The 12,142-nt window shown below is 33.1% G+C and overlaps 1 protein-coding gene and 1 pseudogene across 1 annotated transcript in view; one reads left to right on the top strand and one right to left on the bottom strand.

The window, feature by feature from the left end:
• ERBB4 (erb-b2 receptor tyrosine kinase 4) overlaps positions 1-12,142 on the bottom strand; it is a 1,016,037-nt gene that overhangs the window by 883,773 nt on the left and 120,122 nt on the right. The gene's annotated exons all lie outside the window — the stretch shown is intronic.
• On the top strand, positions 6,172-6,290 carry LOC111738702 (annotated as a pseudogene).

Below are 12,142 nucleotides of genomic sequence, written 5' to 3'. Positions count from 1 at the left end.
TGGCTAAAGAAGCTGTCGTACATATATACAATGGAATATCACTCCGCTATAAAAAGAGATGAAATACTGCCATTTGCAACAACATGGATGGACCTTGAGATAATCATACTAAGCGAAATAAGCCAGACAGAAAAAGCTGAAAACCTTGTGATATCACTTATATGTGGGCTATAATAAACCTCAAAGCAACAAATGATCAGGACAAACAGAGACTCATGGACATGGACAACAGACTAGTGGTTACCAGAAGGTAGGAGGGAAATGGGGTGCTAGATGGGGCAAAAGGGGTCAAATATGTGGTGACAGAAAGAAATCTAACTGTGGGCAGGAACATACAATGAAAAATATGTATGACTCACTGTTGAATTGTACACTTGAAAGTTACGGGATTTTGTTAACCAATGTCATCATAATAAAAAAAATTTATTTTTAAAAAAGGATTTGGGTTGTTTTTTTTTACATCATGTTAGCTTGATTTAGTGACTTTTTAATCCAATCCATTGTCTTTTACTTAACTATCGTGTTTCTAAGTCCACTGGGGCATTTTGGTATCATTTGCTAATGTCCAAACTAAAGCTGGTTTTAGGCAAAGATCCCCAGCTTCTTCAATGGATGTTGTGCACAGCCTGCTGAAATGCTATGAGAAGTTTGCCTTAATAAATGTGCTCTTCACATTTTGTCCAAAAAAAAAAAAAATCCCAATTTATCAATAGCCCTACATCATGGTTTAGGGAGAATATGACATTTTGTGACTTAAATAAGTTTACTTGTTATAAAAGCAAAACTTCCAACAGAAGGATCCTTTAAAATGTATGACTAGGCTTTTCCTCTGTCTGAGTTCTCCAAGTCTAACAGACTCTAGATTCTTTATGCAATTTGCTATTTACTAAGTTCCACTGAGAAATCTATAAGCTCACCAGTCTTCTACTAAAGATACCAGGAGTTCAAGAGTGGATAGTCCATGAAACGATACCAGACTACATATGGGCTCCATGCTTATCACACCAGACCAAGAATAGGGCAATATACAACCAGCAGAGATAACTCTCTTGGCAAGTAGTAACATTCAAACATAGGCCATGGTTTCACTGCCTTTACTTTCTGTCAATGATTTCACTGCCTTTATAATGTTCTGCTTCCAAGAAACTAAAAGTTAGAGATAAACAAAGTTCCTGCTATCTTAGCACAATATCACAGACTTTAGTAAATTTTATAACTGTTTATAGACATTTTTAACCATCCCCAACTTAAATAGCCTCATTTTCTATTTTGGTATCATTGTAATGAATTGAAAAAAATATATTTACTTTTTGGCAATATTCATAAATATATCTCCAGCAGTTTGTCAGCTTATACCAAATAGTAAAGACTGATTTAGGATTAAAGATTTTATTATAGGTGGCTGCTCCCCTGTCTTTGTCATTTTGTGGCACTCTTGGTCCTCAGTAATCACCCTCACCCCATATTTCCAGGTTTTAAGGTATGCCAGGACTGGCAAAAAAAAAAAGCATTAAGAGAGTCAATGAAGCTCTAACAGCCACCAGGAGAAGCCCTGGGCAAAACCGATATGGCTCAAATCATCTGGATTCTCCTTGCCACCATAATGCTCTTCACTCACTCTGTCCATGGCAGAACCTCTTTGACCTGCTCTTACTATTCTACGATCATGTGACAGACTTTGCTCACTTACCTATGAAAGCACCTTTGGGTCTCATTTTTCCAAGACTCTGTTTTCCAAAGTCTCCATCTTCAAAACAGAAGTTTAATGCCTTTTTCTACAGGCATTATCGACTATCCCACACTCATTTTTTTTTTAAAGGGAGCTTTCTAGAAACTGTGCTTTAATCCATAAAACAAACTCTTTTATGAATGAAAACCACTGAACAGGGAGATATTCTTTTGTTGGCAGGAAGGTGGTAGGGTTAATATAAATATATGTAGTATTATATATGTATATCCCACTATTTTGGACTGTACACTATTAGCCAAGCAAAGCACTAGGAACGGTCAATGCATAATTTCATTTGATTTACACAATAATGCTTGTGAATGTTCTTGTGTTGTAAATGTATATACTATGACAGAGAGAAGGTAAGCACGTTTCCCAGGGTTATTCAGCTGGTAGGTGGAATTGCAAGATTTTACCTTAGATCTGCCAGACCGCAAAGAAAAGTCTTCTTTTTAGAATCTCCCTAAAAACATTTATGTGGCAGATTCTGTTGGCTATTTGCCAAAAATCGTTCCTCTTGCTCATCCAGATATAGTATATTCCCCAGCCTCCCCTGCAGTAATGTGTGTACACGTAACTGAGTACTTGCTAATGAAATGATAAGTTCTATGTTTAGGCCAGATGCAAAAATGTCTCCCATGAATGGTTCTCTATGTTCTTTCCTCTCTCTCAGCTTGATGTTGATATATAAGGGAACGCTGAATGTTAAATGTTAAACGTGGCAGAACTTCTATTAGCCTGAATTGTCGAATGACTACATGGTAGAGAATCCACCTGATCATCTATCAGCCTTACATCACTGAACTGGGACTGTCTTGAACTAGAGAATGACTTAAATAGTTTTTCTATTGTGTTTGAACCCTTACACATTTTTTAAGGTTTATTCGTTACAGCAGTTAACTCATTCTAACTAAAACAGCACCATTTCCAAAAGCAACCTCAAAGGATTTTCCTAAAGAAATAAACCCTAGCCTCAATTATATTGAGAAAAACGTTTGTCAAAATTTGATAATCTGAAATAAAATAAATTCATTGCATTTCTAAACATGCCATTTAAAATATCAAATTTACAATGAGAAAATTAGTTTGGCTTATGTTTTAAATTCATTCTCCTTCATACAATATTATTCACTTCCTAGGAATAATTTACTAACCATTTGATCAACATGAAAATTCAAGGCAACAAGGCCTCAGATGTATTAATAAAACCGGATCACCATCTAGCCCATTTATATCTTCTTATTAATATTATATACCTATAATAGTTCTTAAAATGTGAAAATTTAATTTATAGACTATTAATATTCATTTCGAATTAGAGTTCAAAGAAGATGTTTACTATGCCTACACTTATATTATTTTCCTTCTATGTACTTCTGATTGTTTATCCACATAATTCTATGCTTACTCTGTTCAGTGTCTCATTCAAGCATTGGAAAAATAATAAAGAATTATTGTACTTGAACAAATATAGCAGCATGAATAAAGACATACAGAAAACTATTCAAAAAGTATACAAACACCTTTAGAAAATAACACTGCATCAGGACACATACTTTTGTCACATAATAACCATTCTGCTAGTGGTCATATTTTGGCTTTGGAATACACTGACCAGCAGAAGAGGCATTGGGTCAAATCTAAGATAAATACAGGTGGACTAAAATGTCAGCTTCCAAACCCAAAAGTGATTATCAATGTGTGTAATATGAGTACGCAAACCTATCACAGGCGTGCTGCCACATTTCAAATATGTAAAAGTTACTTACTGTTACAAGTATACATACTGAAATGATAATATCTGTTATATGTAGTTCCTTGAGTTATTGAATGCAGTATAGACTAGGATTTTTTGGGCTCCTCATTAATTGATATGTAATCTAATAAATAATCAGGGCAAAATTCTTGCACTGTTTTAATTTTCTTTTAGCATAGATTTTGAACAAATCTTCAAAGCTGTGATTACTTCTCATGGAGGAAAGGAGAGCAAGGCAGGAGAAAGGAGAGGGAGGAACAGTTAGCTCTATACCAGTCATAATAATGTTTTAGAACTAGCTGTAGATATATAGGCATTCATTATATTATAAAATAAACAACAAAATGTAGAGGTGAGATATGCAAAGGACCAATATTGATAATGAATCATGACAATACATTCATTCTGTTCACCTAAGTTCCTAATTACCACCATCATGACCTACCAAAAACAAAACAAAATCCTTGAGCATGTGCAACAGAAAGGTCACAAAGGTCATGCATCGCATTTCCTTTTTACTGGTACTTGTATCTTTGGCCTGGGAGTGTTTGTGAGAGTCAAGGAAGAACAGTAGACAGTTACACTCTTCTAAGTGTGAAGGTCAACCCAGTGGATAACTATCAAAGCTTTTATACATGCTGTGTGATAGTCTTACACAGTAGTGGTGACTGTGTGCTGACTTGTGGTTAGGGTCCTTTTAATAGCTTTGAAATAGGCTGCCAAAAATTCTACTATTTAAGTGTGCTCAAAGAGAAAGAGTTGAGAAACTACTTGTCTAGAGGACATTGGAAAGAATGGAATAATTTAGCAATATAATCCTTAAAAATGCTCTAATGAACTCCAGAGGTGTCCAAAAAGACCTGGAACAAATCTGTACTTTGCTGGAGACTATTAGAATCCCATCCCAATCTAAAATTCAGAATGAATCCAGAGATGATTCTCTAGAGTTACTTTAACTTGAAGTTTTTTAATCTCTCATTTAAGAAACAGTATAGCTTAGTGACTTTAAAGCTATGCCTGGATTTCAGTCCAAGCTTAGCTACTCAGTAATTCTGTGACAGGATCAAGAGACCAACACTCCACCTGGCTTAGTTTTCTCCTCTGAAAAATAGAGATAATCAAGATAGCTATATTATGGTGTTATTGTGAGACTTAAATAAGTTAACGTACATAAAGCTGTTGAAATAGGATCGATTCCTCATATATAGTAAGAATCCCTAATTGTTAGATATTATTACCTTTATAGCGGATTCAGTGACTATGAAGAGCTCCATGAAAATGCAGCTTGAATTCTTTTAATGCAGCAGATATTTTGATGGCACTGGTTCACAATATCTACTTAAGCCATAGCAGGACCAAATCAATGACTCCAACATGTATTTTATTTTTTATTTAATGTTAATGACCTTAGTGCTTTTGTTTTTGTTTTAGGAAATGACTTCTTGAACGAATAAAACATCTTGAATTTGTAACTTATTCTCCTCAGTCCACACAGAAAGAGAAAGGTTAAAATTTAAGTTCTTAGCATAATAACCTACTTCTAAATTTTAACCAAATAAGAATCTTATGCATAAAAATGAAAAATAAAATTATGCTGTTTTGTAATGTTTTCAATTGACAATAACTGTATATTATTCCATTTTAATGACTGACTGTTATTCAATTATATTGGTATAGCATTACTTAACCAGTTAATCCCATAATTTAGATATAAAAAAATTTTATGAAGTTTTATCCTGTTATGCAAAAACAAAACAAAACATGATAACTGCCCCTCGTCCCCTCGTTTGATTTTTTACAGATATCAGAATATTTTCTTGGAATAAAGTTCTACAATTTGGAATGACTTAAGACTTTAAAAAAATATATCTGTATTGTTTTCCAAAAGGATTGGATTTTACTAGTGTGAGTCCTAGGCCTCGCTGGTCCCAGGTCTGGCTGTGATCCAGGTTCACGGCTAGGAATAGGACCCCGGATTTAGAATGTTACATTAGTGTAGTAGGATGCCTGCGCCTAAAATATGTAAACGTACTTCAGCTTATTGTATCATTCATGTGTGGCTGAATGCCACTATTGTACTCTGCTATCTGTGGAGCCATGCGATCCCTTGGGGAACAGAAGGGGAGCACAAGAAAGGGGGCCAAAGAAGTGTGAGCAATACCACACACCCACCACAATAGACTGTTGTGTAATCTGTTTTCAATTGCACCCCAACGGAACTGCACTACGCACAGTAAAGTTGGTGCTCGCGGTTTCATTCTCGTGTCAGCCTTTTGTGCATTTGTCCAACTGGGTGTCTCACCACCGAACCTTCCCTTCTCCATCAACTCGGCCCTGACAACTAGGTTGTACTCATACCAGCCATTGGAAGACTGACTTCTTTCCTATACCCCATCAATATAATAAGCCTTTTAAAATTTTGTCAATCTTAAGTGTAAAGAATATGACAGAGTGTTGCCTCCATTTGGATACATATGATTAAATAACAATGTTTATCAAAGTTTCATATTTTTGTAATGAACATCCTATCCATATTTTGCTCATTTCTCTATCAGGGCATCTATGTTACTTATTGATTTTTACAGAGTTTTTAACCCATTAAGAATATTAACCATTTGTCAAAAGTTTCAAATACTTTTTATTTTCTTGTCATTTATACTGTTTATAGTGTTATTTTAAAATGAGGGTCTACGGCCATGCCACCCTGAACAAGCCCAGTCCTGTCCAATCTCGGAAGCTAAGCAGGGTCGGGCCTGGTTAATACTTGGATGGTGGACCACCCAGGAAGACCAGATACTGTAGGCGTAAAAAATAGAAATGAAAATAAAGGATTGTAATCTGACAAGGTCCTTACAATCTGTGAGGTCAACCAAGGGTTGCCTCACCTAAAAAAATAAAATAAAAAATAAATAAATAAAAAATAAATAAAATAAGGGAAACTGGTAAACTTTACTTACCAAAATTAGGATATAGAACATCATTATAATGTTATTTCATACAGCCATTTCTTCAAAAACATCTTTGAAGAATGTTACATAACAAGAAAAATTTTCACATATAGAAATGAATAATTAATAATAAAATAATATACATATTATTATCCTAAAGTTAAAAAACAGAATGTAGATTTAAGACAGTAAAGATATATAGAAAAATATTAGACATTCTTCTTTCTGGCTGAAGGGGTTATGGATAAATTTTGTTGTTCTTTTTATTTTTTTCCTCTGGAGCACACATGTGGTTTTTAAAATTCAAAAAAAAAAAATGTATTAGTAAAACCAAACTTTATCAGTGACAGCTTGAATCAAACATCCAAGATAAAGAATGCTGATGCCACTTAAGGATTTCTATACCACTCTGTAAACATAATAAAATTCTACATCTATACAAGATAAATACTTTATTCCAACAAACACATTCATCCAAAATGCCAACATGATCACTGTAGTGTTAATTAAATTTTATTATGACAATAAGAGTGGCAAGACCGCAGGGTGAAATGTTGATTTAAAGATGGAGCTACAGTGTTTCACTGCAAGATTTGCTTATAGACAAAACTAATTAGCTCAATTACATTTACATGTTTTTGTTACTAAAAATAGTCATTTTAAAAGACAGTACATTTAAAGGAAGAATAATTTTACTTGCCTGTACAATTTGATCATGTTATGACAATGGTATAGGGAAACATTTAATGAAGAAACTCACGGAAAAAGAAAGTAATTACAACATCCCATTGACTCCAATTCAAGAAATTAAGGTTTACAAGACCAAAAGCAGGTTGAACATTAAGGTATTAGTGTAAATATAAAGGTTTCCTGGAAACATCTATTTCAAGCTATATCTGAGAATATTCATCTTGCTGGTTAGAAATTTTCTACATAAAGATTGGTAGTATTTACTAATTCTAAATATAAAAAGAAAAATTATGAGTATAATTTCTAAGTACAGAAAGAAAAAATACTAGGCAAATATTTAATTGTTCAATTATAATTGGCTTGCCGTCAGACTTAAATATGTGTGTGTGTGTGTGTGTGTGTGTGTGTGTGTTTTAACACTTGCTTATGATAGAATGTGATTTTGTACAACAGTGACCAGTGAAAATTTTGTTAATATATTCACCTTCAATCTAAGAGCTGCTTATAATAAGTCTTGCCTTTTCTAAATGCAGATTTTATTCCCTCACTTATTAATTTAATAGATATTTACTGAGCACTGATTATGCCTCGGTCCTTATACTAGAAGCAGCAACTATAACACAAAGCAGAGCCTGTTCCTACCAAGGGACCTTGCAGGACAGTGGGACAAGGACAGAAACACAAGCTAACAGAGCATAACATAGCATATAGCATGATGAACATTACGAAAGGAAGAATTCAGGGTACTTTAAAAGCCTATAGTCTAGCAGGGCAGAGAAACACTTTCAAAGAAGTGAATTGTATGTTAGGCAGACTGAAAGGATTGTGACCCAGGGAAAGGTAATTGTCCCTAACAGGATCTTTAAAAAGTCAGTTATGGCTGAGGATACAAGTGGCAAGATGTGTTGTTGGAAAGATGGCAAAATCCTTGTAGTCTACTCAGGAGTTTGGACTTTCTCCTAAGAGCAAAAGAGGAAACACTAAAGATTTTAAGTAGAGAAAGGACATGATTTTATCTGCATTTCAAATCACTCTTGCTATTGTGAGGAAGAGCATTTGTATGTGGACTGACCAGGAGGCTACTGTACTTTTGTGGCAGCCTAGACATAGCGTGATGGTGAAGCACTTAGAGAAGCAGCTGAACATGGAAAACAGGATGAAAATTCGATAGGGCTTAGTGATTGATTGAATTGAAACTGAAAGACAACGAAACTTCAAGAAAGAGAGGCTGCCAGATTTGGGGCCCCAAACCTTCATTTTTATAAAATATAGGTAACATCAAATTGATAATTGCTAAAGATAACCTGATTCCCTAAGAATACTCTTGATTAAATGTTATATAATTCCTATTGGTAAGAACAACTGTCTAAATTTCACATTGAATTTTTTTTCTTATGCATTTTAGTGTACATTTAATTAGGTAAAACATTATATAAAGCAAAAAGTTACTTGAAAATAAGACATGATATGCATTGTTTTTATTCTTAAAGATTTTAATTTTTTTAATTAAATGCAATTTTTAAAGGCTATATCTGAGTTCAAATTACGTTACTTTAACAAAACCATAGGATTGAGTCTCAAGCTAAAGGTCTGAAAATATTGAGCAAACAAAAATGACATTTTCCAAACCCAATTTAGCTAGTACAAGACATTTTTAACTGATTTGTTATTTGAACAAAAATTATTCACCCACACTCTATCTCCAAACTTTAACAAAAAGATACAACTTTTAAAAGATAAACTCACTATTAATATACTTGGGTGTGGAAGTAATGTTTTTTGTTAATATTATTAGCAAATTCATTTCAAAATTAACATTTGGATGCGTATAGTACAACCTAAAAGAGTACCTCTTGTATTAGTAGCTAAATAAATGTTAGCTGAATTTAAAGTAGGTAATTGAGTTGCTAGAAAAAGCTGCGTATTGGATCTTAAAGATAAGCATTTCATATCAACTTGAAATTAGCTATAAAAGAGTATTTATCTGAGAAGCATCTGTCTTAAAAATTAACCACACCCTTCATTATTTACCTGATGTCTTTGTACTCATTCTTGCTTTGACTAGACAGAGAGCCTCAGGATTATGTGGATCCTAGTCACAGTTCTATCAGTATTAGCTGGACAAGACTTAACCAGCAATAAGGCCATAATTCCTTCATTTATAAAATACCATGCCTTCCTCACAGAGTTATTGTGAGGATTAAAATGACAATATACACAAAAAGATAAAGCCCATCATAAATATGGGATTAGCTCATTTTATGATTGGCTGCTAAACACGTGTTTTTATTATTTATGTCCCTTCTTTGAAAGCAAGCTTCAAAGTTCATATTGATTTGAAATACAGATGCTTTGTAAAAAATTTTGTAATTAATATATTTACACCATTAATATATACCTGCACATGTATGTGGTGTAACAGTTTGTCTTGCAAGTGTCCCAAAAAATGACTAAACATATACCAAAATAAATACCATAAGCTTAGATTATGAATTATTTATAATAATTAATTTCTCATCTCAGTGAAAGATCCATTATGTTCATTTATTCAAAGCTGTGATCTTTTTGTACAAGAATCATGTTATTATACTTTGCTTCATTCTCCTTCGGCAATCTGTTAGATTTAGAGTGTGAATCAGGCTCTTTCCTTAGTCAAACTAAAAAGCCATAAATGTATCTATTAAAAACCAACAATGTCATTACATACCTTTCAGACTAGCTAAAGTAAAAAACAGTAACAACACCAAACATTGGTGAGGATGTAGAGTGTCTGGATCACTCATATTTTACTGGTGAGGATGTAAAATGGTACAATCACTCTGGAAAATAGTTTGGAAGTTTCTGATATAACTAAATATACATCATACAACCCAGCAATATACTCTCAGTCCTTTATTTCAGAATTATAAAAACATGTTCACACAAAAGCCACAATACTAAAGTTCACATCAATTTTATTTATAATAGTTAAAAACTGGTTTCAGCCCAGATAACCTTCAACAGGTGAAAGGTTATACAAACTGTGGTTCAGACATACCATGGAATACTGTTCACCTTCAAAAATAAATGTGTTGTTGCATGCAACAACCTGGATGAAACTCAAGAGAATTATGCTGAGTGAAAAAGTACCAATTCCATATGATTCCATAACTTATGATTCCATTTATATAACATTTTAAAATTACAACATTTTAGAAATGGAGGACAGATAAGTAGTTGCCAGTGGTTTAGGATAGGGTAGACTTGAAAGGAAGGTAGGTGTGATTTTAAAAGAATGAAATGGATCCTAGTGGTGTTGGAACTGTTCAGCATTCTAACAGTTGGATATGTGAAACTACACAGGTGATTAACTGTAGAACTTACATACACACACACACACACACACACACACACACACACACACACGAGTACAAGTAAAACTGGGAAACCTGAATAATACCAATGGAGTACATCAATGTCAATACAGGATTATGATGATATAGTATAGTTTTACAAAATGTTACCATCAGATAAACTAAGCAAAGTGTACAATGGACTTCCGTGTACTATTTCTTACAACTGCATGTGAATCTACAATTATCTCAAAAAAATTTAATTGAAAAAAAATCAATGGTGTTGCATAAATAATATTAAGGAAACCTAATTATATGTGTATAAATATAGACATAAATCAATAAACTAAAAACGTTTTATTTTGTATAAAAAGAAATATTAGATAAAACTTGATATGTCATATCAAAATAAATGTCACAGGAAAAATAATTCATTAAACACAGCTCGTTTTTATTCTTGATGTATTTTTTATTCAACATTTATTTGACGGCAGTATATATACTTTGTTATAAATGGTCTCCATGTGCTAAAGGGCCTGTCGTTTATTCAATTTAGAAATAGAGAATGAATTACAAATTACAAATGAATTACACCTACTATTTCCCTTAGTAAAATTCATTCACATAGAGAATGAATTACAAATTACAAATGAATTACATCTACTATTTCACTTATTGACTTTGTAAAATAATTATTTTGCATGTAGTATAATTAATTGACCCCAATAAAGTCAAAGTTCAGAACAGAATGGTGGTACATGGCTTTTATTGTGGTTGCTAAAAGAGATCAAATGGATTTTTAAAGATCTTAGAAAAAATTAATTCTATTAAGTTTACTTGTTTATTTCCCAGGCTTTTTATTTGTTTGACTACAAAAAGAAAACAGTTCAATAAATGTGTGCTGTTCGGATCCTCAGAAATGTTGAGTTCTCTCAATTTAAAAGCAAATAGTGCAGCTATTTGCTTGTTTCTATCAAAAATAGTATGGAGGTTTCTCAAAAACTTAAAACTGAAACTACAATGTGACCGACGAATCTCATTTCTGGGTATTTATCTAAAAAAACTGAAATGAAATCTTTTTTTTCTGATAGTGAAGTGCTTTTTATTTTTTTAATTTTTGCTATCAAATATTATTGGAGTGACATGGATCAAAAAAATCCAATAAATTTCAAGAGAACAGTTCAACAGTAGGTCTCATACATATTGTATTGTATGTTCACCTCCCATAGTTAGATTTCTTTCAGTCACCACATATTTGACCCCTTTAATCCTATCTACCCCTCCACCCCGTCCCTCTGCCATATCTTGTCAAAGGCTTTCTCTGCATTTATTTATATGATCATATGATTCTTATTCTTTATTTTTTTTATGTGTTTATGTGGTGTATAACATTGATCGATTTGCGTATGTTGAACCACCCTTGTGTCTCTGGAATGGAGCTGACTTGATCATGGTGTATAATCTTTTTAATGTGTCATTGTATTTGGTTTGCTAGTATCTTATTTAGAATTTTTGCATCTGTGTTCATGAGAGATATTGGTCTGTAGTTTTCTTTTTTCATGTTATCTTTACCAGGTTTTGGTATCAGGGTTATGTTGGCCTCATAAAATGAGTTTGGAAGTATCACCTCTTTGATTTTTTTGGAAAAGTTTGAGAAGAACAGGTATTAAATCTTCTTTGAATGTTT

The sequence above is a fragment of the Pteropus vampyrus genome, unplaced genomic scaffold, assembly GCF_000151845.1.
Source record: "Pteropus vampyrus isolate Shadow unplaced genomic scaffold, Pvam_2.0 Scaffold42, whole genome shotgun sequence".
Taxonomy (NCBI): Eukaryota; Metazoa; Chordata; class Mammalia; order Chiroptera; family Pteropodidae; genus Pteropus; species Pteropus vampyrus.
Note: the sequence above shows the minus strand (reverse complement) of the source record. Positions and strands in the feature narration are given on the sequence as shown.